A 6,000-nucleotide genomic window follows, 5' to 3' on the forward strand; every position below is an offset into this window, starting at 1 on the left:
GAAGGCAGAGGCTTACCCCACTGAGCCACCTAGGCACCCTCCAAATAGCTAGATTCTTGCTTTGCAGGGAGAATTTCTTTTTCTTTTTTTTTTTTTAATTTTAAAGGATTTTATTTATTTATTTGACAGACAGAGATCACAAGTAGGCAGAGAGGTAGGCAGAGAGAGAGAGAGAGGAGGAAGCAGGCTCCCCGCTGAGCAGAAAGCCTGATGCGGGGCTCGATCCCAGGACTCTGGGATCATGACCCGAGCCAAAGGCAGAGGCTTATGGTCCATACTTCCCAGCAAAGGTGGCAAATGGCAACCAAGAATTTGGAGATGTCAGCCAGTGTGACGATAGCCTTAAAATGTGTATTCTCAACAGTTTTTGTATTTTTGGTTGTCTGCAGAAAAATAAGAAAGAGATGTCTCAAAGATTGATTGATAATTTGAATAGCCACACATCAAACTATTAGGACTTTAAGTCTCTGTGACAGAGTGAGATACAAATTAACTTTGGAGTAAAATGCTTGGGAAACTTATAGAAGTCTTATAAAATCTATAAAATGGGTCAATATTAGTACTCATCTACTATCTTATTATAAGGACTAAATGAGATATTGAATGTCAAGTGCTTAGAAAAAGGCTTAGAACACCTGGTAATGGTAATTATTATTATTTTTACCCACCTCTTGAATTTATTGTAACAGTGAAATAAACACAGTGTAAAATATTATTTTTAATTTTATAAAGCATGTTTAATACCAGCTAGATGTATTTTGAGTGAGGGGAGCGGTTCTTACCTCAAATGTTCACTTTCAGCCAAAATGGACTTCTATAACATACTTTAATTAATTTTTTAAGTCTAAAAAATCAAAATGTGGGGAATGCTCCTTCCACTTTCTACTCCCCTCCCATCATCTCACCCAGCTCTACTGGGCTTCATTAAAGAGAACACTCCCACCCAGCCCCCACAAAATGTCAAAATGAACAATGACTTTACCCAGAAAATGCTTACCAGCAATATTTGCAAAACATCTGTGCTCATCTGTCATTCTTCTTAACCAAACATGGCCATCCTACAAAGCTGTAATAAAACATGAAATAAACCTTTCCATAAAACATTTAATAAAGCTGTAAAAGTTAAATAGCTCATAATAAGCAACCATAAAAAAAGCACATAGCCCAGTTCTTGATCATTAACTTTCATTAGGGCTTGGAGAAAAACCCAGGCCATTCTTCTAAACTGCCCAGCTTACAGTGTGGAATTGAATCAAGGGTATTGTTCCTGGGATTCTCTGCACTTTAAAGCCAAAGGGATTTCACAATTGTTTCATTGAATTGAATCTAAGATGATCAAATTCTTCTTACTGAGGTGAAATTAATTTGCCAAGAGACTTATTAAATTTCTTGGTTTGAGAAGAGAATGGATTTTTTTTTTCTTATTTCTCCATGTGATGTTAAGCAATAAGTAGATGTTGTTTTTGGCTGCTCGGCACTCAGTTTTCTTTCCTAACAGTGCCCTATTTCCTTTCAGAGAAGATTTCATTGTATGCATTGTTAGAGGTTTGGGGATCCCAAAAATCAGGCCCCATCTCTGTCCAGACAAGGATGAAGATGGAGCTATGCTAATCAGACCTTGTCTCCCAGGACTGCAGTGAGTCTGCTCAGGGTGAAAACATGGAAGGGAGGAACGGAATAAACAGCTGGTGCTCACTGGTTGTCTTACTCCTTAGTCACATCCAGATGGGTTTGTTCAATAGTTTCTGCCCTTGACCGCACAATCTTGCTCTGATTTCTCTGCTTATCAGAAATCAATCCTCTAGCCCTCTCTTTGATTTTGTAATAAACTCCTTTTCTGCTCAAGTTTTCTAGAGTCGTTTGCTATTGCTTATGCTAAAGGAATCGCTAAAGTGTCAAGTAATAATTATCATTGATTACTATTTATTTTCAAAAACAGAAAGACATGGTGCAAAGAAAACCACCAAAAGAAAGAATTATGCAATGATAATTTGTCTACCTCACCATTTTCCTCATCTCCCCCAAAAAAGTTTTTTTCTATTACAAATTGTATCTGAAAGAAATTAAAGAAAATGGCTGTCAAAACTGCAGAAAATACAAAAGGGAAAACATAAAACTCATATCAAAAAATTCAGCTGAGGAGGTATAGACCAGAAATTTCTATCCCACACAAAATGATTTTAAATCCCTAATAGCTGAGAACTTCATATAAATATTTGCCTAATGGCCTGAAAGGCACTGAGAAGAAATGAAATCCCTGTCAGTTGAAACCTTATAGATTACAGTTGGTGGCTCCAAATTGTTTGAGGTTAAGAGGATTTATAATTTATAAAAGACTAGTATTGTTAGCCCTTCCATAAAACAGCTACATCTCACAGGCTCATTTTTACCAGGAGCAGCTCCCTGGAGCCAAAATGATATACAAAATGGAACACTAGCTTCTATAGTCTGTTCAAATCCCTTCGTCTTTCAGGCCAAGTTAATTTAAGTGAAAAAAACTCAGAAACTTGGGAAGTAAATTGGTACTTAATACAATTCCATCAGATCATTTTCTTTCTCCTGAAGTCTTACTCACTGAAGAAACCTTAATTAAGGAGGAGGCAGGGAAGTAGTCTAAATGCATATGTGATGTATTAAATATCTGACAGAACATTTGCATACTGATCTCACTGGTGAGCCAGGATGGAGCACAAGCCTTTATCTAGACTCAAGGGCAGCTTGAACCCATCACTACCAAATAATGGCTGCTGTCTTTTTAAAACTCTCAGAGGTTCACATTGTAGATTTCCTTCCAGTTTCCAGTGGTATGAGAGACACCGCCAGTATAAATCTTGTTGTCACAAAAGAACAAGTTATAGTATATATTCAACCACACACACAAAAAAACTTTCAAATAACATTAAGTAAAACCCACAAAACCAAGAAGAATCAGAAGCAAAACTGAAACTCTGTCCTTAAGTCACCCCCATTGTGTTTAGATCTTGAAGAATATCAAACTCATCCTAGGGTATCACCAGGGCTGTGTCTACACAATATTAAGACAATAAGTCAAACTGGTTGAAAATGAAGAAGAAAAAAAGCAAACCAAAGAAAAAAGGGGCAAAAGGGGGAAAACCTTGTAGTTCAAGTCTGGTTGACAAAGGAAATACAAGCCAGTCTCCTTTTGTGAATTTTCATTTGTGTGTGGACCTAAATACCATGTGCACCCATCCACCCCCTCCCCTACCGTGCCACACACACAGACGAGATGCTGAAAGAAAGGGAAAATGAACTTTGGTGACACTTGGAGTTTTCTTCCCTAGAATCATGAGTTCTAAGCAAAGGTTTTTAATGAAACAAGTGTTACTATTACTTAGCTTAAGAATGTATATCTTCTTTTAATACATTTATGAATGAAATCAAATCACTTGACCTAAATAGTCAGGAGGCCTGGCTATCCCTGGGAACCCATTCTGAAAAACTATAAGCATTGACAAATCTGAAGCAAGAATGCTGGCTGTGCGCAGAAAACCTGATGGTTAAGGGCCTGAGTTTTAGAGCCAAAGAGACCTGGGTTCCAAACCCATCTAGCTGTCACTTGCTAGCTGTGTGATGTGGAACAGGAAGCTCACCTCTCTGAGTGGTGGATACTTCGCCTATTAAATGAGTGAAGTAACAACCACCTTACAGGATTGCCATGAGGATTAACTGAAATATTTGTGAAGCCTTTAGCCTGGTGTCTGGAGTGCGGTAAACCTTCCATAAACAGTGCCTACATCTGTGAGCATCAAACATTTCCAAAGAGAAAAAAATAAGACAAGGCCTCTTTAAGATAAAGACTGGAGGATGTTGAAGGTTTCTAGATGCAGAAAGAATTTGCTTTCATTACATGGAAAGTAATTTTCACTTAGGGAAAAGGCTGCAAAAGTGAATCATTCATTCCGCAAGTATGCCAACTATGTGGCATCAGGGAATTCAAAGATGAACAAGATAGAAATTGTCCCTTCCCTCCAGAAAATAACAGTCTAGAAGGCATGCACTCATGGAAATGGGCAATCACAAGGGTCCTATCTCTCACATAGTGCCCTGATGCCCCCCACAGCTCCACCAGAAACCACACCAGGCCCTCTTCCTATCTCACACTCCACTTCCTGCCAATCCAGGCAAAAGACTTGAAATCTTTGACCAGATCTTTCTGGGTCATAAGAGCTTCATAAGATGAGCAACCAGCTTCTAGCCTATGACTGTGCCTTAGAACTTGATGTGTCTTAGGCTACTGTTAGAAACTGAATTGTGTGTTAAAATTTGTACATTGAAGTCCTAACTCCCAATACCTCAAGTTGTGTATTTAAAGATAGGAAATTTACAGGAGCGATTAAGTAAAAATGAGATCATTTTAGGGTAGTCCCTAATTCAATCTAACTGGTATCCTTATAAGAGGAAATGTGGACACACAAAAAGAGACACCAAGGATTCACATGCACGGAACATCGTGAGAGGACACAGTGAGAGGACTGCCCTCTTCAAGCCATGGAGAGAGGCCTCAGGAGAAACCAAATGTGCCAACACCTTGGTCTTGCACTTTGAGCTTCTAGAGCCTTAAGAAAATATATTTTTGTTGTTTAAGGAACCCAGTCTGTGCTATTTTGTTGTGGCAGTACCACAAACTAATTCAGTTGCTCTCTAGGTGATGGCAGGAGAGAATAGGAGCTTTTGTGCCCCAAAAGGGACATACATGTACTGAATGGATGACAAAGGGTGTTGATTCTTTCATTTAAAATTTTTGTATTTAAATTCAATTTAGTTAACATATAATATATTATTAGTTTCAAGGGTAGTATTTAGTGATTTCATCAGTTGCATATAACATCTGGTGCTCATTCCATCAAGTATCCTCCTTAATGCCTATTACCCAGGTACCCCATTCCCCCCATCAACCTCCCCTCTAGCAAGCTTGTTTGTTCTCTATCATTAAAAGTCTCTTATGGTTGGCCTCCCTCTCTGTTTTATCTTATTTTTCCTTCACTCCCCTAGTTCATCTGTTTTGTTTCTTAAATTCCACATATGAGTGAAATCATATGGTATTTGTCTTTCTTTGACTGATTTATTTCACTTAGCATAATACCCTCTAGTTTTGTGTGGTATACACACACACACACACACGTATACACACACACACACACGCACGCACGCACACACACAGCTACAATGGAATATTACTAGGTCATCAAAAAGAATGAAAACTTGCCATTGGGTTCTACTTTTAAAAGAATGTGATACCCAGTGAAATGGGCCATCTCTCCAGAAAGGTTTTCTCTATAAGGGTACTGTCAAACATTGCTTTCACCCACCAAAGCACCTAATCACACATAACTACCAACAACAGGTTCAATGGGACATTTTCCCAACCAAATGAGACTAGCCAGGAGACTGCAATGAAATAGTGTCAGGCACATAATAATAATGGACTATATTTTACTGAACACATACTACATACTACATTGAACACATACTACAGTGACTGTTCTAAGCGCTTTACATGTATTAACAAATTTAATCTTCAGCACAAACTATGCATTAGTTCCCTGTCATTGCTATACCAAATTACCACAGACCAGGTGGCTTAAAGCAACGTTAATGTATTCTCTCACAGTTCTCAAGTCCACAGGCTGGACTAAAGACTGGAAGTCCAAAATTGAGGAATTGGCAGAGCCATACTCCATCTTACATCTGTAGGGGAGAATCCCTCCTTGCCTCTTCCAGCTTCTGGTAGTGGTGGGCTATGCTTGGCATCTGTGGCTTAGAGCAGCATCACTCTGGTCTTGCCCCCATTGTGACATGGTGTTCCTGTGTGTTTGTTTTCTTATAAGAATACCAGTTATTGGATTAAGACTCACTGAACTCCACTATGAGCTCATCTTAATATAACCAATTATATCTGCAAAGACCCTATTTCCAAGTAATATTACATGAAGTTTCAGGTAGATATGAATTTGGAGGGACACTATTCAGGCCAGCAGA

General features: G+C 38.7%; 1 long non-coding RNA gene across 1 annotated transcript in view; it reads right to left on the reverse strand.

Annotated features, from left to right (window-relative positions):
• Positions 1-5,770, reverse strand: part of LOC116592931 — a 76,610-nt gene extending 70,840 nt beyond the window's left edge. Inside the window, exons 1-2 of the long non-coding RNA XR_004286659.1 lie at positions 5,708-5,770; positions 998-1,066 (exon numbers count right to left, since the gene is read on the reverse strand). This is a non-coding gene — a long non-coding RNA (uncharacterized LOC116592931). The remainder of the gene's footprint in view (positions 1-997; positions 1,067-5,707) is intronic.
• Between the last annotated feature and the right edge of the window lie 230 nt (positions 5,771-6,000).

Source organism: Mustela erminea, chromosome 6, assembly GCF_009829155.1.
Source record: "Mustela erminea isolate mMusErm1 chromosome 6, mMusErm1.Pri, whole genome shotgun sequence".
Taxonomy (NCBI): Eukaryota; Metazoa; Chordata; class Mammalia; order Carnivora; family Mustelidae; genus Mustela; species Mustela erminea.